The sequence below is a fragment of the Phyllobates terribilis genome, unplaced genomic scaffold, assembly GCF_046119375.1.
Source record: "Phyllobates terribilis strain yellow unplaced genomic scaffold, ASM4611937v1 Scaffold_34__1_contigs__length_13252353, whole genome shotgun sequence".
NCBI classification, from domain to species: domain Eukaryota; kingdom Metazoa; phylum Chordata; class Amphibia; order Anura; family Dendrobatidae; genus Phyllobates; species Phyllobates terribilis.
Genome location: NW_027362794.1, coordinates 4,233,503 through 4,257,371, shown reverse-complemented (window position 1 = coordinate 4,257,371; position 23,869 = coordinate 4,233,503). Strand labels below are relative to the sequence as shown.

The window sequence follows — 23,869 nt, the reverse complement described above, 5'->3', positions numbered from 1 at the left end:
CAGAGAAGCAACACACAACGCCATCATAACAACAGGAAAAAATCTCCACCATACCCGATCCATCATGAACCAGGAGAAAACCCACTCCTGCCACCCACTTTTCTACGTATATCAGGCGACTCAGAACTCGAGTCCGTGTTAGAATAACCTGGTCTTAGGGAGACTGGATCTTCCTGCCCCCCAGACCAACACCCCTCCACCTTACTTCTTTTAATCACGGAGGCATAACTCTCCTCCTTGCCATCATCTTCCTCCTCATTTTCACTCCAATCACTGTTAACCCTATCACGCTGCTGAGGGGTTATAGTTCCATCCGAATCAGAATCCTCCTCCTCCAAAACCTCCATTTCCTCACCCCCATCTCTTCCCAAAACAGGATTCACTGACTCCGCCATATTAGACAAATCCATCCCATCACCCGGGCCATGCACATCAGCTACTTTGTTTATTACTTCCAGCCCCTCCCTCAAACCAACTTTCTTCTGGCTCCGCCCCTTTTCCTCCATCTTGGGCACCGCATGGTCTCTTCCCCTACCACCATCTTGTTTTTGGCTTTCCCCCTCTGAGTCTGAGCCTTCGCCCTCCTCCCCACTTTCCTGCCGAGTCTTCTTCTGCCTCTCTTCAGCGTCCACCTGTGACCTAGGAATCTGAGCCCACAATCTACATTTCCTTGCAAGGTGATCTGCATGTCCACACAAATCACACACCTTATTCATTGGGCAACCACTTGCAACATGCCCAGATTTCCCACAACCTCTACAAACATCACCTTGCACTGGACAATCTTTCTGAACATGTCCAAACTCATGACACTTCCTACAATATTCCATCTGTCCATTATAAAAACAAAATCCCCTTTCTCCTCCGATAGAAAACTGTGCAGGAATGCTCTTGGCACCCCCAATAGCTCTATCATCCGGTCTCAGTTTTACAACATATCTCCTCTTGCCATTTAGATAATTGTATTTGTTCTTCATTCTTCCCAAAAATTTAACCTCACTACAATACCGAGCTAAAAAATTGGAAACAGTCTCATCCGGAACTTTAGGGTTATACATGTGCACAACCACATACTTATATGTCTGCTGGAACAGAGGTTCCAGTGCAATAAACTCTAGGCATTTCAATTCCTTTTCTTCCTTCATTCGTACCAACTCCATGTAGACTCTCTGGCAAATACTCAAAGAAACAAAAGTGATATCATAAATTCCTTGTTTCTGAAAATCCTGCAGTGCCAATACATCCGTTACCTTCAAGCCATTAATGTTCTTCAAGACATCAACGCAAACTTGGTCCAAACCGATTTCTCCTTCATGACCTGCAGCCACCTTCAGACGGACCGAGTCCTCTAATCCACGTGTTTTCTCCACCATTTTTACAGCAGATAAACACAATCGCCGCTCAATCGCACACTAGGGCCCCACAAGGGGGAACCCCAGTCACAACTGCCCTCCAAACAACACCAGCAGCAGAAAACCACCACTGATCTTGCCAAAAGGCCGAGAAGCGATAACCAGAATTGGTTTCGAACTACGGAGCCACCTAAGGATCCTGAAAAGTCCATTTGTGGAGATGAGCTCCTGGACTCCCGTTAAGAAGACATGTTGTCAACCTCTAGATCCCTTACATGCCTGCACTTTTCGGCTTGCTGCTGCTGCAATCCACGCGTTTTAGATCTGCATAACTCCACCTCTTTAAACACAGCACCCTCACCCCCTGCTGTTCCCACCCGCCTCAACACCGTTGGAAGGGAGGAGAACCAATTAAGGCGGGGGGTGGGGTGGAACGAGCAGCTGTCTACCCTTAGCAGGAGGGCTGCTGATTACTTACCTCTCCTGCTGCTGCTGGCTGTCCAGCAGCAGACTGAAGGTGGCTGCTGCTGTGCGCAGGTATATAAAGGCTCAGAGCCTATTATGACACGCGCAGCCAGCGTTCCATTGCCACATTCCATCTACTGCAGGCAGGATACCTGGCTGGCTGAATGTCACTGAGAAGCTCACAGAGACCGCCATAAGCAACAGTTTTACAGAATGCCACAGACTAATCAACCCAACTTTTTGGGTTGGGTTCTCTTTTATAGTCTGCAGGCATTAAATGAAAGAAGTCAGTGTTCCAGCAGAGGGAGACAACGTTTCAGAAAAGGCATTGTAGCAAACCAAAAAAGAAATTTTAAGCGCAGCAGAGTAACCAGCGCACATACCTGTTAGCTCAGGTGAGTTTAAAAGGCTGCTGTTGATAACAAGGGCATTTGCTAAATAGATGGTGTGTGTGCAACAATATACTGAAAGGTCAATTATATTGTGCAGCTTATCTCACCACCTGTAGTTATTTAGGTGAAAGCTCCAAAATGCTTGCCTAATATGTCTGTTTATCCAAAAGGAAGTACAGAGGCAGAGCTAGATAGATAGCATTGCGTTACATTACATGGCAATGCAATGCACAGTTGCTGAAGTTGAACCAAAATGAGCTTGTCATCTGGCTTCTGCAACTTTGAACATGAAAAATCCAATGAGGAGAAGAAAAGCGAAGCCAAAGAGTCCATCCCAAAATCCTACAAACAAGCAAAATGAACAAAAAACATTGAATTCAATTCTTTCTGATTTTAGAAACTGCATTAAAGAAGGGGTGCACCGGTCCTGGAGATACTGCAATACCAGGTCAATGCGTGGAGTGGACAGAGCAAGCTCTTTTTCCATCTCCCTGTTCTAAAAATCCATTTAATATATGGTCCCCAGATAGGGGACGTATCAGATATTAAACTGATAAGAACAGATACTACACTTGATCTTAGCCAAAAGGCCGAGAAGCGATAACCAGAATTGGTTTCGAACTGCGTTGCCACCTAAGGATCCTGAAAAGTCCATTTGTGGAGATGAGCTCCTGGACTCCCGTTAAGAAGACATGTTGTCAACCTCTAGATCCCTTACATGCCTGCACTTTTCGGCTTGCTGCTGCTGCAATCCACGCGTTTTAGATCTGCATAACTCCACCTCTTTAAACACAGCACCCTCACCCCCTGCTGTTCCCACCCGCCTCAACACCGTTGGAAGGGAGGAGAACCAATTAAGGCGGGGGGTGGGGTGGAACGAGCAGCTGTCTACCCTTAGCAGGAGGGCTGCTGATTACTTACCTCTCCTGCTGCTGCTGGCTGTCCAGCAGCAGACTGAAGGTGGCTGCTGCTGTGCGCAGGTATATAAAGGCTCAGAGCCTATTATGACACGCGCAGCCAGCGTTCCATTGCCACATTCCATCTACTGCAGGCAGGATACCTGGCTGGCTGAATGTCACTGAGAAGCTCACAGAGACCGCCATAAGCAACAGTTTAACAGAATGCCACAGACTAATCAACCCAACTTTTTGGGTTGGGTTCTCTTTTATAGTCTGCAGGCATTAAATGAAAGAAGTCAGTGTTCCAGCAGAGGGAGACAACGTTTCAGAAAAGGCATTGTAGCAAACCAAAAAAGAAATTTTAAGCGCAGCAGAGTAACCAGCGCACATACCTGTTAGCTCAGGTGAGTTTAAAAGGCTGCTGTTGATAACAAGGGCATTTGCTAAATAGATGGTGTGTGTGCAACAATATACTGAAAGGTCAATTATATTGTGCAGCTTATCTCACCACCTGTAGTTATTTAGGTGAAAGCTCCAAAATGCTTGCCTAATATGTCTGTTTATCCAAAAGGAAGTACAGAGGCAGAGCTAGATAGATAGCATTGCGTTACATTACATGGCAATGCAATGCACAGTTGCTGAAGTTGAACCAAAATGAGCTTGTCATCTGGCTTCTGCAACTTTGAACATGAAAAATCCAATGAGGAGAAGAAAAGCGAAGCCAAAGAGTCCATCCCAAAATCCGACAAACAAGCAAAATGAACAAAAAACATTGAATTCAATTCTTTCTGATTTTAGAAACTGCATTAAAGAAGGGGTGCACCGGTCCTGGAGATACTGCAATACCAGGTCAATGCGTGGAGTGGACAGAGCAAGCTCTTTTTCCATCTCCCTGTTCTAAAAATCCATTTAATATATGGTCCCCAGATAGGGGACGTATCAGATATTAAACTGATAAGAACAGATTTTTTGATTGAATATATCTTTTATTAGCACAAAAAATAAGTTAACAGACAGTGTACAGTGCCGCAGCCCAGTACACACAGAATTCTACATCATATTTACATAGCATGAGGATACGACGCACTAACTAGACACATCACACCCCTATGCTACACAAAACACTCAATCTGAAAGAAAAAGCATGTCAATCAATACAGTACGACGAATCGTGATAAGGGATGGGGATTGGGAAAAAGGGGATGGGGAGGGGAAAATCACAGGCCCGAAGGTTTATTGAAAGACAAGACACATAAGGGGAGAGGGGGAGGAGGGGTTTAGTCCTCATCCTCGTCCTCCGGACCGTCCACGATGGAATAGTCTCTGAGCAGGCTGTGGATCAGCCTGCGGCAGTCCTGGATGGACATCCTCTCCCTCCTCAAGATGAGCCGGTTCCTGGCGACCCAAACGGCATCCTTGAAGCAGTTCATAAGGCGCCAAGCGTCCTGGATGGCTCCGACGGTATGAACCCCAGGGAAGAGTCCGTAAAGCACAGAATGGTGCGATAGGCTCGCCCTGGGGACAGAGTTCCTCAGGTCGTCCTCAAGGGCAGTCAACAGGCGCTGTGCAAATCCGCAGTCCCAAAAAGTGTGCAAAGATGTTTCCTCCACGAAGGGGCACCTTGGGCAGTACCTGGTCTTGCACAGGTTCCGGGCATGCATGAATGACCGGACGGGCAGTCCGCCCTGAATCGCCATCCACGACAAGTCCTTGTGCCCGTTGGTCAGCCTGTCAGACGACACATTTGTCCACACAGTCTCCAGCGTGTCCTGGTGAAGTCCTGTGATGTTCTCCACGTCATCCTTGGCTCTGATGAGCTTGTGGATAGTTTTGGGCTTCCACAAGTCGGGCTTGAGTCCCTCCAGTTGATGTTCCCCCACAAATCGAACGACGTCTCCGTAGAACCATGGCGTCGTCCAGTTGTAGGGGAAGGAGCTGTCCCACTTGTCCCAGCCGAGTCGCCTCCAAAAAGGAAGCAGGAAGAAGCGAGACATGGACCTGCCCGCGGAGCCATTCTTGACTTGCAAAGTCCGGCGGACACAATCACACACAAAAGAGGATCGCAGGAGGGTGGGGATATCTGGAACGCCCTTCCCACCCTTGCGAGGCTCCTTGTACATGACGGCCCGCCTGACTCTGTCCATCTTGGATCCCCAGACAAAGTGAAACACTGTCCTGGTAATGGCCCTGCACACAGTGACGTGTGGGGGCCAGGCCTGCGCCGTGTACTGCAAGACGGGCAGAACTTCATTACGCAGGACGAGTGCCTTACCCTCACAAGTGAGGTGTCTGAGGCTCCAGAGTCCGATCCGTTGCTTCACTTTGGCCAAGCGTTCTTGCCAGGACTTGAGGGCCGCTCCTTCCTTCCCGAACCAGACTCCCAGCACCTTGAGGAAATCCGGTTGAATGTTGAAGGGGAAGGGGGCGGAGGAGGCCGGCTGCCAATCCCCGAAGAGCATGGCTTCCGACTTCCTGCAGTTGACTTTGGCCCCTGAAGCCCGGCCGAACCTCTCACACGTCTGGACGAGGGCGTCGACTGAACCACGATCAGCGCAGAAGACGGTGACGTCGTCCATGTAGAGCGAGCACTTGACCTCGTGTCGTCCCGGACCCGGTGCGGTGATCCCTCTGATCTCTCCATTCTGCCAGATAGCCTCTGCGAAGAGTTCTATAACACAAACAAAAAGAAGAGGTGATAGAGGGCAGCCTTGTCTGACCCCAGAGAGGACAGGGAAGGGGTCAGTCTTCCAGCCGTTCACCAACACCGAGCTGTGGATATCAAAATACATCAGACGGACATACGAACAAAACATGTTACCCAAACCTAACCGGTGCAGAGCTCGGCCCATGAACTCGTGGGAAACCCGGTCGAAGGCCTTCTCCTGATCCAAGGAGACCAGGTCCGCGTGTGCGCGGCGGACCTTGATGTACTCGACCGTGTCCCGCACGAGAGCGAGGCTGTCTGCGATGCAACGTCCAGGGATGCCGCAGGTCTGGTCCGGGTGGATGATCCGTCCGATGACCGTCTTAAGTCGTGTCGCCATCGTCTTGGCCAGGATCTTGTAGTCCACGTTGAGCAGAGTGATGGGACGCCAATTTCTCAGGTCGCACCTCTCTCCCTTCCGCTTGTGCAGGATCGTGACCATTCCTTCCCTCAAAGATGGAGGCATTTTACCCTCCACCACCATCTCCTCGTACAGATCCAACAGGTCCGGACAGATGAGGTCTCCCAGCGCTACATAGAGCTCCGCTGGAAGTCCATCACTGCCCGGGGTCCTGCCGGTCCTAAAGGATTTAGCGGCAGAGAGCAATTCACCCACCATCAGCGGTTTGTCCAAGGCTGCAGTGCCTGCAGGATCAAGATGGTTAGTGATACCTGACAGGAACTTATCAGCAGCGTCGGGGTCGGTAGTCTTGTGGGAGTAGAGTTCGCTGTAGAAGTCGCTGACGACCCTCATCACGTCCTCCTTCCCACGTCGCATGTTTCCGCTCTCGTCTCGCAGCTCGTTCAGGGGCGTGTGACCGGCATGAAGTTTCCTGAAAAAGAATGAGTTACATTTCTCACCCTTCTCCAGATTCTCCACTTTGGAACGGAAGACGATTCGCTTGGACTCCTCCTCAAAGTGCCTTTTCAGGCTCTTCTTGGTCTCCTCCAGCTCCTCCCTCACGTCCCAGCCGCAGTGAAGAAGGTCCTGCAGCGACCGCAGCTCGCGCTGCAGCCCTCTGAAGTCCCTCCTCTTCTCACACGCCTGTTGTCGACCCTTGGCCTGAAAGAAACAGCGAAACTCAAGTTTAACATATTCCCACCAATCAGAGACTGTTTGGAAGCTACCCTTGTAGGACTGCCACATTGCGTAGGCTGCTCTCAGCTCCTCCATGACAACATCCTGAGCCAGCAGAGCACAATTCAGCTTCCAGGAGCCGGGGCCGGACGGAAAACCGTCGCCGAGGACACCTTGTAAGTGAATGGCTCTGTGGTCGGAGAAGAAGCAGGGGACCATCGAGTGCCTACTCTGCCTGACTGCCCGAGAGGTGAACACAAAGTCAATCCTGGAGCGGAGTGAGCCATCGGGTCGGCTCCACGAATAGTTTGTGGAGCCTCTCCCCATGGAGCCCACCACGTCCTGAAGAGAGGCCTCGGTTACCATCTCGATGAGCAGCTTGGACGTGATGTCCAACTTGGCAGATGTGCCAGAACTACGACCATCCTCCTCGATGGGGCAGTTGAAATCCCCGGCCATCACTAAGGTCCTGGTGGTGGCAAGCTGAAGCCGCAGGGTCTGGAAAAGCTCCAAACGCTCATTCTTCAGTGGGGACGCATACACGTTGATGAACCTGACAGGTTCTCCCGCCCAGTTGCCATCTACAACAAGAGCCCTGCCGCAGATGAGCTCCTGGACGGACTCAAGCGTCAATGCGCCCCCCCTGATCAGAATTGCGACCCCCGCAGACTTGCAGTCACCCCCACCAGACCAGTAGGATGGACCGTGGGACCACTCCCTGGCCAGATGTTTGAAGGACCTAGAGGAGGGAAGGGAACATTCCTGCAACATATAAACATCACACAACTGGGAAGTAAGGAAGGCATAAATAGTCTGACGTCTGAACTTGTCCTTGATGCTCCTGACATTAATGGAAAATAAGTTAATATTAGCCATCATGTAGGGAAAAAAGAAAAAGTTAGCGCAGGCAATACACCTTAGTTACCACTCCGGTCGGGTGGTCCCTCGTCGGTGTTGACTGCTGGTGACGGGATCACCAGCAGGCCCTCTTCCTCCATCTGGTCAAGCAGCGCGGCCTCGATCTCGGCGACCACCAGTTCCTCCTCTTCTGGCTCGGCCAACAGGGTCTCAACCATGTGCTCCATCTCTTCTGGCTCAGGGAGGGTATCCTCCTTTTCGCCTACGAAATCCAGAATCTTCTTTTTGGAGGATTCAGTAGCAGGGCTGTCCTCCACCTTCCTCTTTCCCCGGGTTGGAACTGGGGAGACAAGAAGGGGAAAATCCTCCTCGGAATAGATAGCGGCGGGTGGAGGAAAGGTTAATTCCACCGCTACCATGGTCTGGGGAGGGAGAGTGGCTGCCGGGGCAGGGGAAAGGACACCTGCTGAGGAGTAGGGGAAGGAGGAAGAGGAAGTGGAATCCTCAGCAGGGGTGGCCGGGGTGGGGGGGGATTGGACGGGGGTGGCAGGGGGAGGGATCGAGAGAGGGGTGACAGAACTCTTACCCTCCTTTGACTTTTTCTTCTGCTTCGGAGCTGCTGGGACCGTCGCTGGGGCTTTGGCCACCGACTCCTTGACCGCTTTGGCCTTGGTCGTCTCAGCCTTGGCCGCTGGGGCCTTGGTCGTCGCGTCCTTGACCTTCACAGGCCTGGTCGTCGGGGCCTTGTCCTCTGGAGCTGGGGTCGTCGCAACCACCGATGCCCAGGATCTCTCACGCTTGGGGCAATCCTTGTACAGATGAGCCGCCAGCCCACACAGGTTGCAGGACGTCTTCTTCGGGCAGTCCTTCGAGCTGTGTCCTGTCACTCGACAAATCCTGCAGGCATCCTCCTTGCAGTCCTTCATCTCGTGGCCGTTCTTGCCGCATCTCCTGCAGTTCCGCGGCATGTCCGGGTAATAGATGAGGCCGTAGGAGTTGCCCAGGGAGAATGTCGGGGGCAGGTGCCGAAGTCCGTCTGAGTACGCCAGGTCCCTGTGAAGTCTAACGGTCACCGACCACTTACCTGTCCAGAAGCCGAGTCCATTCAGGATGTGAGAGGGTTCCTTCACAACCAAACAGAAGCGTCTCAGGAAGGTACAGATGTCTTGGCCTGGGGTGTGCGGGTTGCGCATGGAGACCGTGATCCTCCTTTCGTCCCTCTGGATAGGGCAGCTACCTGTAAAGGCAGAGAAAGAATTATCCGGTCCTTTTGCGCTTACCATTTCCCAGAACCTCCTGCAGGTGTTCACAGTGGCGAAGGTGACGAAGAAGATCCCCGTCAAGAAGGTCTGGATGCTGAGGGTGTCCGACCTGGAGAAGCCTCGATCCAGCAGCATCTTCTGGCAGAACACGTCCGAGGACATATCCGGCACCCTCCCATCCACTTCCTTCAGCTTCAGGGCCACCGTCTGCCGCATCCATGGCTCCAGGGCTGGAGCTTCGTGGCGGCGCTTCTCGGGTCCCTTCTGCTGGCCAGTCGTGGAGGCAGAGTCCTTGGGGTCAGAATAGGCTCCTGGCTGGGCCCTCCTGGCTGTCCCCTGCTCCAGGCTCTTCTTTTCGGCCTTCCTCGCAGCGCTTGCCATGGCTTTCCTCCTGCAGTTACTTCTTGGAGCTGGATCTGGAACTCTTCCCGGAATGGGTGGAGCTATGCAGATTCTTCTCCCGTCGTGTTCTGGACAAATTCCCCGAAAGGTCTTTGTCTCGATGATTTTCTTCCTCGAAGATTCCACAGGACAGCCCGATTCTTCTCCGAGTCTTCGTCTTCTTCTGGATTCTTTAGAGCTTCTTCCTCCCACCGATATCCGCCTTCCTTCTCCGATGTCAGCTGGGCTCCGAAGCTCTTCTCCTTCCGAGTTCGATCGCTCTCGTCAAGTGTAGATCGTAGCTCTTGTGTTCTTAAAAGAACAGATACTACACTTGATCTTAGCCAAAAGGCCGAGAAGCGATAACCAGAATTGGTTTCGAACTACGGAGCCACCTAAGGATCCTGAAAAGTCCATTTGTGGAGATGAGCTCCTGGACTCCCGTTAAGAAGACATGTTGTCAACCTCTAGATCCCTTACATGCCTGCACTTTTCGGCTTGCTGCTGCTGCAATCCACGCGTTTTAGATCTGCATAACTCCACCTCTTTAAACACAGCACCCTCACCCCCTGCTGTTCCCACCCGCCTCAACACCGTTGGAAGGGAGGAGAACCAATTAAGGCGGGGGGTGGGGTGGAACGAGCAGCTGTCTACCCTTAGCAGGAGGGCTGCTGATTACTTACCTCTCCTGCTGCTGCTGGCTGTCCAGCAGCAGACTGAAGGTGGCTGCTGCTGTGCGCAGGTATATAAAGGCTCAGAGCCAATTATGACACGCGCAGCCAGCGTTCCATTGCCACATTCCATCTACTGCAGGCAGGATACTTGGCTGGCTGAATGTCACTGAGAAGCTCACAGAGACCGCCATAAGCAACAGTTTAACAGAATGCCACAGACTAATCAACCCAACTTTTTGGGTTGGGTTCTCTTTTATAGTCTGCAGGCATTAAATGAAAGAAGTCAGTGTTCCAGCAGAGGGAGACAACGTTTCAGAAAAGGCATTGTAGCAAACCAAAAAAGAAATTTTAAGCGCAGCAGAGTAACCAGCGCACATACCTGTTAGCTCAGGTGAGTTTAAAAGGCTGCTGTTGATAACAAGGGCATTTGCTAAATAGATGGTGTGTGTGCAACAATATACTGAAAGGTCAATTATATTGTGCAGCTTATCTCACCACCTGTAGTTATTTAGGTGAAAGCTCCAAAATGCTTGCCTAATATGTCTGTTTATCCAAAAGGAAGTACAGAGGGAGAGCTAGATAGATAGCATTGCGTTACATTACATGGCAATGCAATGCACAGTTGCTGAAGTTGAACCAAAATGAGCTTGTCATCTGGCTTCTGCAACTTTGAACATGAAAAATCCAATGAGGAGAAGAAAAGCGAAGCCAAAGAGTCCATCCCAAAATCCGACAAACAAGCAAAATGAACAAAAAACATTGAATTCAATTCTTTCTGATTTTAGAAACTGCATTAAAGAAGGGGTGCACCGGTCCTGGAGATACTGCAATACCAGGTCAATGCGTGGAGTGGACAGAGCAAGCTCTTTTTCCATCTCCCTGTTCTAAAAATCCATTTAATATATGGTCCCCAGATAGGGGACGTATCAGATATTAAACTGATAAGAACAGATACTACACTTGATCTTAGCCAAAAGGCCGAGAAGCGATAACCAGAATTGGTTTCGAACTACGGAGCCACCTAAGGATCCTGAAAAGTCCATTTGTGGAGATGAGCTCCTGGACTCCCGTTAAGAAGACATGTTGTCAACCTCTAGATCCCTTACATGCCTGCACTTTTCGGCTTGCTGCTGCTGCAATCCACGCGTTTTAGATCTGCATAACTCCACCTCTTTAAACACAGCACCCTCACCCCCTGCTGTTCCCACCCGCCTCAACACCGTTGGAAGGGAGGAGAACCAATTAAGGCGGGGGGTGGGGTGGAACGAGCAGCTGTCTACCCTTAGCAGGAGGGCTGCTGATTACTTACCTCTCCTGCTGCTGCTGGCTGTCCAGCAGCAGACTGAAGGTGGCTGCTGCTGTGCGCAGGTATATAAAGGCTCAGAGCCTATTATGACACGCGCAGCCAGCGTTCCATTGCCACATTCCATCTACTGCAGGCAGGATACCTGGCTGGCTGAATGTCACTGAGAAGCTCACAGAGACCGCCATAAGCAACAGTTTAACAGAATGCCACAGACTAATCAACCCAACTTTTTGGGTTGGGTTCTCTTTTATAGTCTGCAGGCATTAAATGAAAGAAGTCAGTGTTCCAGCAGAGGGAGACAACGTTTCAGAAAAGGCATTGTAGCAAACCAAAAAAGAAATTTTAAGCGCAGCAGAGTAACCAGCGCACATACATGTTAGCTCAGGTGAGTTTAAAAGGCTGCTGTTGATAACAAGGGCATTTGCTAAATAGATGGTGTGTGTGCAACAATATACTGAAAGGTCAATTATATTGTGCAGCTTATCTCACCACCTGTAGTTATTTAGGTGAAAGCTCCAAAATGCTTGCCTAATATGTCTGTTTATCCAAAAGGAAGTACAGAGGGAGAGCTAGATAGATAGCATTGCGTTACATTACATGGCAATGCAATGCACAGTTGCTGAAGTTGAACCAAAATGAGCTTGTCATCTGGCTTCTGCAACTTTGAACATGAAAAATCCAATGAGGAGAAGAAAAGCGAAGCCAAAGAGTCCATCCCAAAATCCGACAAACAAGCAAAATGAACAAAAAACATTGAATTCAATTCTTTCTGATTTTAGAAACTGCATTAAAGAAGGGGTGCACCGGTCCTGGAGATACTGCAATACCAGGTCAATGCGTGGAGTGGACAGAGCAAGCTCTTTTTCCATCTCCCTGTTCTAAAAATCCATTTAATATATGGTCCCCAGATAGGGGACGTATCAGATATTAAACTGATAAGAACAGATACTACACTTGATCTTAGCCAAAAGGCCGAGAAGCGATAACCAGAATTGGTTTCGAACTACGGAGCCACCTAAGGATCCTGAAAAGTCCATTTGTGGAGATGAGCTCCTGGACTCCCGTTAAGAAGACATGTTGTCAACCTCTAGATCCCTTACATGCCTGCACTTTTCGGCTTGCTGCTGCTGCAATCCACGCGTTTTAGATCTGCATAACTCCACCTCTTTAAACACAGCACCCTCACCCCCTGCTGTTCCCACCCACCTCAACACCGTTGGAAGGGAGGAGAACCAATTAAGGCGGGGGGTGGGGTGGAACGAGCAGCTGTCTACCCTTAGCAGGAGGGCTGCTGATTACTTACCTCTCCTGCTGCTGCTGGCTGTCCAGCAGCAGACTGAAGGTGGCTGCTGCTGTGCGCAGGTATATAAAGGCTCAGAGCCTATTATGACACGCGCAGCCAGCGTTCCATTGCCACATTCCATCTACTGCAGGCAGGATACCTGGCTGGCTGAATGTCACTGAGAAGCTCACAGAGACCGCCATAAGCAACAGTTTAACAGAATGCCACAGACTAATCAACCCAACTTTTTGGGTTGGGTTCTCTTTTATAGTCTGCAGGCATTAAATGAAAGAAGTCAGTGTTCCAGCAGAGGGAGACAACGTTTCAGAAAAGGCATTGTAGCAAGCCAAAAAAGAAATTTTAAGCGCAGCAGAGTAACCAGCGCACATACCTGTTAGCTCAGGTGAGTTTAAAAGGCTGCTGTTGATAACAAGGGCATTTGCTAAATAGATGGTGTGTGTGCAACAATATACTGAAAGGTCAATTATATTGTGCAGCTTATCTCACCACCTGTAGTTATTTAGGTGAAAGCTCCAAAATGCTTGCCTAATATGTCTGTTTATCCAAAAGGAAGTACAGAGGGAGAGCTAGATAGATAGCATTGCGTTACATTACATGGCAATGCAATGCACAGTTGCTGAAGTTGAACCAAAATGAGCTTGTCATCTGGCTTCTGCAACTTTGAACATGAAAAATCCAATGAGGAGAAGAAAAGCGAAGCCAAAGAGTCCATCCCAAAATCCGACAAACAAGCAAAATGAACAAAAAACATTGAATTCAATTCTTTCTGATTTTAGAAACTGCATTAAAGAAGGGGTGCACCGGTCCTGGAGATACTGCAATACCAGGTCAATGCGTGGAGTGGACAGAGCAAGCTCTTTTTCCATCTCCCTGTTCTAAAAATCCCTTTAATATATGGTCCCCAGATAGGGGACGTATCAGATATTAAACTGATAAGAACAGATTTTTTTTTTTTTTTTTTTTTTACACTCAGATTACAAAGTCTTACATCTTTAAAAGCAAAAACCAAGACTCAAATCCATCATCGTGTGTTTTTTTTTTTTTATATATATATATATATATATATATACATATATATTTCCTTCTTTCCTTTTTCTTAACTTTCTTTTTAACTTTTTTTTTTTTTCCTGTAATTAATATTTGTATTTTTCCAGAAAAAGATTTTCAATGACAACAAAGGCTACACAGTAAGTATATTCCATTCATTTTGCTTCCACAATACATCTGCTTTTCTTATGCCCAAAACCATTTTGTCCTTCCAAAAATACATAAATAAATAACTTAGACACAACTTAATACACTGTTCAACAGACACTTCATTATGTTTAAAAATCAAAATGTTTCTCACCTTCCAAATTGCCATCTTTACACATGTTATAATCACCCACACCACCTTAAAATCTTCTTCCTTTACACCCATCCCATAGAACACCCTGTTAAAATCTAAAAAATTAACATTACTCACAGCTTTAATCAGATTGCACATTTTCCTCCAGACTTTTTGTGCAAACTCGCAATTCCAGAATACGTGCATAGGAGTCTCACTACCTCCACATCTCTGTCTTGGACATTTTTCAAAACGAACAAGACCACGTCTATGCTGAAATTCTCGTGTCGGTAAGCAATCCTTTATTATATACCATAACAAATCTTTATGTTCATTTGATAAGAACACATAGTTTACATTCAGCCAAATCCTGTCCACTATCTTTGGCATAAAGTGCTCCACTGGACTAGTGTTTAACCTTCCTTCCAAGACTTGTAATATCTTTTTATGACACCTCAGTACCTTAAGATCAAAACCTTTTAGATCATAATCTCTCAAAATCTTTTCCAGCACAACATAGTTACTTGGGGGTAAAAATCTATAAGGTCTATTCAATCTCATGTCCACCCACTTATATTTTCTTATATAGAAACCCAAATTATAAATAGAAAAGGCTTTAAGCTTCGATTCTGACCCTAATAAAATATTTATGCAGTTTGCCATATACTTTGCATATAAAAAGGCTTTGATATCAGGATAACCTTTACCACCTTTCTTTTTTGGCTTATACAATTCTTCGCGCTTAACCCTTTCCATTTTTGATCTCCATAAAAAATTAAAACATACTTTAATAATTTTTTTCATCGCATTGACAGGTGGAATAAAAATGGTTGCAACATATAAAATCATTGGGAGTAAAACCTGCTTGATAATTAAAATCTTCCCTTCCAACGTTAGCTCTCTCAGATTCCAAAAAGACACCTTTTTCCTAACCCTCTCCAACAGTGATTCCCAATTTTTTACATTTCCACACTCTTCCGAAAAATAGATGCCTAAAATCTTTGCTTCAAAGACTCTCAATAATTTACAATCGGATTCTAAGATAAAACCGCCCATCGTTAAAACACCAGATTTCTCCAAATTGATCTTAAAACCTGATGCCGCCCCAAACCATTCAACCGTTCTTAAAACCCTATTCATACTTCTTAAATCTTTTACAAAAACAGTCACATCATCCATAAAAGCCACCACTTTAACCTGCTCTCCCCAACTCCCAGGAATAAAAAAACCATTAATCACTTTGTCCTTCCTAAAAGCAGTTAAAAGAGGCTCAATCGCACAGATAAAAAGAATAGGGGATAAGGGGCATCCCTGTTTCACCCCACAATTAATCTTTACACTTCCAGATAAAAACCCATTTACAGATACTTTACTAAAACATGCTTGATACAAGGATTTAATACGTTTACTAAAATCATCCGGGCAACCCATTCTCCTTAAAACATCGAATAAAAAATCATGGGCGACTCTATCATAAGCCTTTTCAAAATCCAGAATAATTAACGCCATCTTCTGTCTTCTATCGGAAACATCCCATATTATGTCTCTAATTAAAATCAACGAGTCACTGATCTTCCGCGTTGGAACTGCACACGTTTGGTCTATATCTATCACCGAACTCACCACTTTCTTTAATCTATTTGCCAACAGCTTCGCATAAACTTTATAATCTGTATTTAAAAGAGTAATCGGTCTCCAGTTTTTTAGCAATTCTCTATCACCTCTTTTGTATAATAAAACAATTACCCCCTCCAACCATGACTCCGGGACACGACATAAAGACTCAACTTTTAAAAACATTTCATAAAATTCATTCCCCACAATATCCCATAATATTTTATAAAACTCAATGGGTAACCCATCCGACCCTGGTGTCTTACCGTTTTGCAATGTATTAACTGTATTAAAAACTTCTTCTTTTGAAATACCCTCTGATAATAATAATTTATTTTCCTTAGTAAAACATTTATCCAACCCTCCTAAAAAATGCTCCTTCAAAGACCTATCTGTATTTTTTGCTGAAAACAGGTTATCATAAAATTCTTTCACTTTCATCTTTTTCCCCTCCAAACTCCTTTCCCCCTCTAAAACCCCCATAAAGGCCTTTTTCTCACAGATTTTTTTAAAAAAGAATTTAGTACATTTCTCGTCTTCCTCCAACACCTTCACACGAGAATTAAAGATAATTTCTTTTCCTTTTTCTCTCAGACATTTTTGAATTTTTTCCTTCGTCACCATAATTTCCTCCTCCACATTAACTCCATTATTCCTAAACTGATACAGACACTGTAGATTTGCATTAAGGTTATTGTATGACTGTCGCTTATCCGCAGCTTTCCTCTTGCCTACTTCCATAAAGAATAATTTAACTTCCTTTTTCATGTAGTCCCACCATTTAAAAGTAGAGTCAAAACATTTCTTTTCTAATTTCAGTTTCTCAAAGAAAAATTTAAAATCCTCCCTTACCTCCTTATGCTGTAACAATGATACATTCAGTTTCCAATGAGACGGCCTTTTTCCCTCATCCGCCTCTACCATCAGTGTACATTCAATTATTCTATGATCAGAAAAAGGTGCTTTATGCGTTTTAAAATTAGAACAAGTAAAATCCTTGGATATAAACAAATAATCTATTCTCGAGGAACAACCTCTTCCTTCCCAAGTAATTTCATACTCCTTCTTCTGCCCGTCCAACCACCAAGCATCTTTTAGGTTAAAAGAAGATAAAATACCCTTGAGACAAGAAACCGAACCATTTTTTACATTATTTAGTTGACAATTAAAATCTCCCCCTAAAATTACTGGAACTACACCTGGGATAAAAAGCTGCAAAATTTCAAACAAATGTAACCTTAAAACTTTTTCTGTATTGGCATAAATATTAAAACATCTATATTTCTTCCCATTCCTTTCTACATCCACTCTTAGAATCCTACCAGGGTATATTTCTTCGTAGTTGGTAATCTCCCATTCCCTGGAACATATAAAACCAACCCCATCACTTCTGAATTCATTCCCGCCTGAAAAACATAAATTACCCTTCCATATACCCCGTAAAAAATCATAATTTAACTTCTTTGACAAATTACATTCTTGAAGAAATACAAAATCAAAATTTTCATTATTAAAATAGTCATAAATCACAGTTCTTTTATATAAGTCATTGAAACCCTGAACATTCAGGGAAGCCGCCCTGATCATCTTTTAGTGACTGGCACCGGGCTATCTCCCCCGCCCTCATCGGATTGCAAAGCACTTTCATCGATACTCAGCCCTTCCGACTCTGATGTACTGGAAATGTCAAAATCCTTTTCACAAGCAAATACTTTTACTACACATGGCCCTACACCACGCTCTTTATCATCTACACTTCTTTTCAAAATTTTTGATGAATCCATCCTTTCCTGACCACAGGGTATACTCTGAGATAAAAACCCCCTAGGGGAAGGCCCTATTACAGGCAGGCTTTGACTTTTCTCTACCACCACCTTTCCCCCTGCGCCTCCCTTTTTTACTTCACCCCCTTGTTCTTTTATATTACTCTCTTTGCTTGGTGGAGGGACTCTCTGCATTAATTGTCCCACACCCACCAGCCCAGACTTCAATTCTTCAATCCTCCGTTCTTCATTCTTCTTTTCTTCTTTCTTCTTTTCTTCTTTCTTCTGCTCTTCCTTCTCCCGACCTTCTTTCTTCTGCTCTTCTCTGTTCTTATCTTCTTCTAACTCCTTCTCCTTCTTCCTTTCTTCCATCTTTCTTTTCTCATCCTCCTCCGACCTCCTCCCTCTCTCTTCTTTCTTTCTCTTCTCTTCTTCCGGTGTTTTCTTCTTCTTTACTTTTCTCACCTCCTCCATTTCCTGCTCATCAGTTCTCTTTTCACTTGCTTCCTCACCATCCTCGGCTTCATTCTGCCGATGTTCTGATGAAGTATCCATCTCCTCCTCGCCTCCTTTCTTCTTATTTGGACATGCATCCTCCTGATGAGCTGAACCGGGACACCTACAACACTTTTTGCACACAATATCCAAATGTCCATATTTACGGCACCCATAACAATAATTAGGCATACCCGAAAAAAACAGATATCCACGGCTACGATTAACATAGACATTTGGTGGTGGTCTAAGTACCCCACCTTCTTCTTCTGGGTCCTTCTTGAAGGCTACCAGAAAAACCCTTTTTCCGTTCCACACTCCGAACCTAGTTTCCCCACGTTTTCTTGGGATAACTTTCTCACAATATGCACTTAGATAGTTTATTACTTCACTATCAGTAACAAATGGACTGAACAAATGTATTGTTAGCAGTTTCATGGAGAACTGAAAGGAGGGAATCACTCTCACTCCAACAAAAAGCTCTTTCTCCCTATTAACTTCATAGAGAGTATAGGCTCTTTCACACTGAGAGTTTCCCATTAAAGTTAAATCATATATCCCTCTCGAAAAAAAGGATTGAAAACAAAAAAGTTCCTCCTTTTCAATCTTCAGAAATTTACAAATCTCTCTGAAGATAAACTCGGAATCCTTTTCCTGCCGATAACCAGGAGCCACCAACAAACGGAGTGTATCCTTCAAAGGATAATCCTCTGAAAAATAGTCATTGGAATTGTTCTCCCGATTTTCCCTCCTACCTCCAAATGGCCTCTTCGATTCCATATTCTTTTCCTCCTTCTTTTTCCACAGATGATCAGGAAAAAAAAACGACACAGCAGATCGCAGCTCCACCCGGATTTCAATCCTCTTCGTCCTACCGACCTCCACACCACGAAAAAGAACCGTCCTCCAGGAAGAAAAGGCAAATCTAGACTTTGCTCCACACCCAATAGCAGCAGCTGGACCAAGATCCAGAAGGCCAAGTGCAAAGATCCACCTAGATCACCTTGGCCAAATGACGCAACCCACTACAGATCGCAGCCAAAAGGCCGAGAAGCGATAATAAGAATTGGTTTCGAACTACGGAGCCACCTAAGGATCCTGAAAAGTCCATTTGTGGAGATGAGCTCCTGGACTCCCGTTAAGAAGACATGTTGTCAACCTCTAGATCCCTTACATGCCTGCACTTTTCGGCTTGCTGCTGCTGCAATCCACGCGTTTTAGATCTGCATAACTCCACCTCTTTAAACACAGCACCCTCACCCCCTGCTGTTCCCACCCGCCTCAACACCGTTGGAAGGGAGGAGAACCAATTAAGGCGGGGGGTGGGGTGGAACGAGCAGCTGTCTACCCTTAGCAGGAGGGCTGCTGATTACTTACCTCTCCTGCTGCTGCTGGCTGTCCAGCAGCAGACTGAAGGTGGCTGCTGCTGTGCGCAGGTATATAAAGGCTCAGAGCCTATTATGACACGCGCAGCCAGCGTTCCATTGCCACATTCCATCTACTGCAGGCAGGATACCTGGCTGGCTGAATGTCACTGAGAAGCTCACAGAGACCGCCATAAGCAACAGTTTAACAGAATGCCACAGACTAATCAACCCAACTTTTTGGGTTGGGTTCTCTTTTATAGTCTGCAGGCATTAAATGAAAGAAGTCAGTGTTCCAGCAGAGGGAGACAACGTTTCAGAAAAGGCATTGTAGCAAACCAAAAAAGAAATTTTAAGCGCAGCAGAGTAACCAGCGCACATACCTGTTAGCTCAGGTGAGTTTAAAAGGCTGCTGTTGATAACAAGGGCATTTGCTAAATAGATGGTGTGTGTGCAACAATATACTGAAAGGTCAATTATATTGTGCAGCTTATCTCACCACCTGTAGTTATTTAGGTGAAAGCTCCAAAATGCTTGCCTAATATGTCTGTTTATCCAAAAGGAAGTACAGAGGGAGAGCTAGATAGATACCATTGCGTTACATTACATGGCAATGCAATGCACAGTTGCTGAAGTTGAACCAAAATGAGCTTGTCATCTGGCTTCTGCAACTTTGAACATGAAAAATCCAATGAGGAGAAGAAAAGCGAAGCCAAAGAGTCCATCCCAAAATCCGACAAACAAGCAAAATGAACAAAAAACATTGAATTCAATTCTTTCTGATTTTAGAAACTGCATTAAAGAAGGGGTGCACCAGTCCTGGAGATACTGCAATACCAGGTCAATGCGTGGAGTGGACAGAGCAAGCTCTTTTTCCATCTCCCTGTTCTAAAAATCCATTTAATATATGGTCCCCAGATAGGGGACGTATCAGATATTAAACTGATAAGAACAGATACTACACTTGATCTTAGCCAAAAAGCCGAGAAGCGATAACCAGAATTGGTTTCGAACTACGGAGCCACCTAAGGATCCTGAAAAGTCCATTTGTGGAGATGAGCTCCTGGACTCCCGTTAAGAAGACATGTTGTCAACCTCTAGATCCCTTACATGCCTGCACTTTTCGGCTTGCTGCTGCTGCAATCCACGCGTTTTAGATCTGCATAACTCCACCTCTTTAAACACAGCACCCTCACCCCCTGCTGTTCCCACCCGCCTCAACACCGTTGGAAGGGAGGAGAACCAATTAAGGCGGGGGGTGGGGTGGAACGAGCAGCTGTCTACCCTTAGCAGGAGGGCTGCTGATTACTTACCTCTCCTGCTGCTGCTGGCTGTCCAGCAGCAGACTGAAGGTGGCTGCTGCTGTGCGCAGGTATATAAAGGCTCAGAGCCTATTATGACACGCGCAGCCAGCGTTCCATTGCCACATTCCATCTACTGCAGGCAGGATACCTGGCTGGCTGAATGTCACTGAGAAGCTCACAGAGACCGCCATAAGCAACAGTTTAACAGAATGCCACAGACTAATCAACCCAACTTTTTGGGTTGGGTTCTCTTTTATAGTCTGCAGGCATTAAATGAAAGAAGTCAGTGTTCCAGCAGAGGGAGACAACGTTTCAGAAAAGGCATTGTAGCAAACCAAAAAAGAAATTTTAAGCGCAGCAGAGTAACCAGCGCACATACCTGTTAGCTCAGGTGAGTTTAAAAGGCTGCTGTTGATAACAAGGGCATTTGCTAAATAGATGGTGTGTGTGCAACAATATACTGAAAGGTCAATTATATTGTGCAGCTTATCTCACCACCTGTAGTTATTTAGGTGAAAGCTCCAAAATGCTTGCCTAATATGTCTGTTTATCCAAAAGGAAGTACAGAGGGAGAGCTAGATAGATAGCATTGCGTTACATTACATGGCAATGCAATGCACAGTTGCTGAAGTTGAACCAAAATGAGCTTGTCATCTGGCTTCTGCAACTTTGAACATGAAAAATCCAATGAAGAGAAGAAAAGCGAAGCCAAAGAGTCCATCCCAAAATCCGACAAACAAGCAAAATGAACAAAAAACATTGAATTCAATTCTTTCTGATTTTAGAAACTGCATTAAAGAAGGGGTGCACCGGTCCTGGAGATACTGCAATACCAGGTCAATGCGTGGAGTGGACAGAGCAAGCTCTTTTTCCATCTCCCTGTTCTAAAAATCCATTTAATATATGGTCCCCAGATAGGGGACGTATCAGATATTAAACTGATAAGAACAGATTTTTTTTTTTTAATTTGGCTATCCCCTGCAGAGGGATAAAACCGTTTATTAAAACTTTAACAAATTACAAGCATAATTAGACAAATACCAAACGTTAAAAGACAAATGAAATTTACAAAAAAAAAAAATACAAAGATTTTAAATAATTAGGTTCCATTGGTCAACAAGCCATTTTTTGGAAATATGTACATTCTTCTTTTTGTCAATTAAATAATAAGTATACATTTCACATAAACATAAACTTAAAACATCATTCACTGATAAAACATCTTGTTTAAAAATAGCAATATTGCGCGCTTTCCAGAGAGATGACTTGGCGCAGTTCACTGTCTTCCAAGCCATTGTGTACTGGTCCATTGTGGGGCATTCCATAAGTCCGTATAGCACAGTTTTATATGTAAAGTCCTTGAGGTCTGCCACCCTTTCCAGTAGGGGGAGCAGTCTTCTCCAGAAATCCTTTGCAAAATTACATGTCCATAATAGATGTTCCACCGTTTCCTCTTCTTGGCATCCGGCTCTTGGGCAGATGGCAGACCTCACAAATCCTCTTCTGTATTGGAATGCCCGGCAAGGAAGACAGCGGTGCATGCAACTCCAAGCCAGATCTCTCTGTTCATTAAAAAGATAAAAAACGTTAATCATTTTCCAGATAGACATAGATTTGTCATCATCATATCTGTCAACATTACATATTTCCTCACTTTTACGTATTTCTTTAATTAGTTTCTTACTATTTCTTAATTCCTCTATTTTCTTAGTCCCTAAATTAAAATCGGACACTATTTTCCTTAAAATCTCATAATGCGTCGACAAATTAAAAGCATGGGGCACAGATATATTAACTTCATACCATCCAAACTTTCTCATAAAAAATCCTGTATTAAAACGCATAAAAAAGGACCAATAGTGATTCTTAAAAAGGGCATTAAAACAGTAAACGAACAGATGGATTAAAAGAAACCTATTAAAATCTGGAAAATCTTTACCACCTTTTACTTTTGATTTCATCATGATTTCTCTTTTCAGCTTTTCCATTTTTGAGTTCCAAAAGAAGGTAAAACAGGTTTTGGTTATCTTTTTTAAAACATTAACAGGCGGGGGGAAAACCATGCTAAGATACAATAAAAGAGGTAAAATCACCATCTTTTAAACCAATACTTTACCCTCCATTGTAAGTCTCCTCATGTTCCACATACATATTTTCGTATTTACTTTCTGTGTAACTGTTTCCCAACTATTATAACCATCATTATTTTCAGTGAATGATATACCTAAAATGGAAATGGATTCGGAGACATTAATTGGTACATCACGTAAAATCATCCCCCCAACACTTAAAATGTTACACTTATTAAAATTGATTTTAAAACCAGAAGCCAGACAAAAGGATTGCACTTGATGGAGAGTGGCCGTAAGTGATGGTGCATCTGTACACAAGACCGCCACGTCATCCATGTAGCCTACAACCTTGGCCTCCAAACCACCGCTTCCAGGCAGAGGGACACCGCATATCTGTTTATTTTGGCGTATTGCACATAACATTGGTTCCAGTGCACAGATAAACAGTAGGGGGGACAGAGGGCATCCCTGTTTCACCCCTGACCGTAAAAATACCTCTTGTGTCTTAAAACCATTCACTAAAATCTTACTTGTACAATCCTTGTAAAATGCTTTAAGCGATAGTAAAAACCCTTCTGGTATGCCCATTTTCTCTAAAACTTTAAAAAGATAAAAGTGTGAGACACGGTCAAATGCTTTTTCAAAATCAATAGATAAAATCGCCATTTTCCCCTTTCTGTCTTTCACATCCTCAATACAGTCTTTCACTAAATTCAGATTGTCCCATATACTGCGCCCCGGCACCCCACACACTTGATTAGAATGAATAACTTTGCTGATGACTTCTTTTAGACGATTTGCACAAATTTTAGCCATTATTTTATAGTCACAATTTAAAAGTGTTATTGGTCTCCAGTTTTCTAATTTTGATTTATCACCTTTTTTGTATAGGAGGGAGACTTCACCTTTCTTCCAGGAATTTAATAAAACCTTATTATTAAAAACCTCAGTAAACAAATAAAACAAATCATCTTTTAAAATATCATAAAAACATACATAAAATTCTATTGGGATGCCATCAGGACCAGGGACCTTTCCATTTTTAAAACTTTTAATAGTTTTTAATACTTCTTGTTCCGTTAAAACTTGGGATAAAAACTCTTGGGATGCGGGATCTAAAACAGCCGTTAGTCCTTTCAGCGAATCATCCATTAATTTATTATCTATATTTTTTCCATGAAAAAGATTAGAAAAAAAAACCTCTACTTTACCCAGCATATTTTTTATATTATTCTCACCATCTATATGGTCAATTA

At 44.9% G+C, this 23,869-nt stretch overlaps 6 non-coding genes and 2 pseudogenes across 6 annotated transcripts; all 8 read right to left on the bottom strand.

Annotated features, from left to right (window-relative positions):
• Positions 1 to 2,620: 2,620 nt before the first annotated feature.
• Positions 2,621 to 2,811, bottom strand: LOC141180986 (U2 spliceosomal RNA). The gene has a single exon (XR_012256606.1). It is a non-coding gene; the product is annotated as a U2 spliceosomal RNA (small nuclear RNA).
• A 1,109-nt stretch (positions 2,812 to 3,920) lies between these two features.
• Positions 3,921 to 4,113, bottom strand: LOC141181912 (U2 spliceosomal RNA). The gene has a single exon (XR_012257441.1). It is a non-coding gene; the product is annotated as a U2 spliceosomal RNA (small nuclear RNA).
• A 5,564-nt stretch (positions 4,114 to 9,677) lies between these two features.
• On the bottom strand, positions 9,678 to 9,755 carry LOC141182079 (U2 spliceosomal RNA; annotated as a pseudogene).
• A 1,109-nt stretch (positions 9,756 to 10,864) lies between these two features.
• On the bottom strand, positions 10,865 to 11,055 carry LOC141180985 (U2 spliceosomal RNA). The gene has a single exon (XR_012256605.1). It is a non-coding gene; the product is annotated as a U2 spliceosomal RNA (small nuclear RNA).
• Positions 11,056 to 12,164: 1,109 nt separating this feature from the next.
• Positions 12,165 to 12,355, bottom strand: LOC141180984 (U2 spliceosomal RNA). The gene has a single exon (XR_012256604.1). It is a non-coding gene; the product is annotated as a U2 spliceosomal RNA (small nuclear RNA).
• A 1,109-nt stretch (positions 12,356 to 13,464) lies between these two features.
• On the bottom strand, positions 13,465 to 13,677 carry LOC141182004 (U2 spliceosomal RNA; annotated as a pseudogene).
• Positions 13,678 to 20,040: 6,363 nt separating this feature from the next.
• Positions 20,041 to 20,231, bottom strand: LOC141181723 (U2 spliceosomal RNA). Its single transcript, XR_012257273.1, has one exon. It is a non-coding gene; the product is annotated as a U2 spliceosomal RNA (small nuclear RNA).
• A 1,109-nt stretch (positions 20,232 to 21,340) lies between these two features.
• LOC141181987 (U2 spliceosomal RNA) lies at positions 21,341 to 21,531 on the bottom strand. The gene has a single exon (XR_012257493.1). It is a non-coding gene; the product is annotated as a U2 spliceosomal RNA (small nuclear RNA).
• Between the last annotated feature and the right edge of the window lie 2,338 nt (positions 21,532 to 23,869).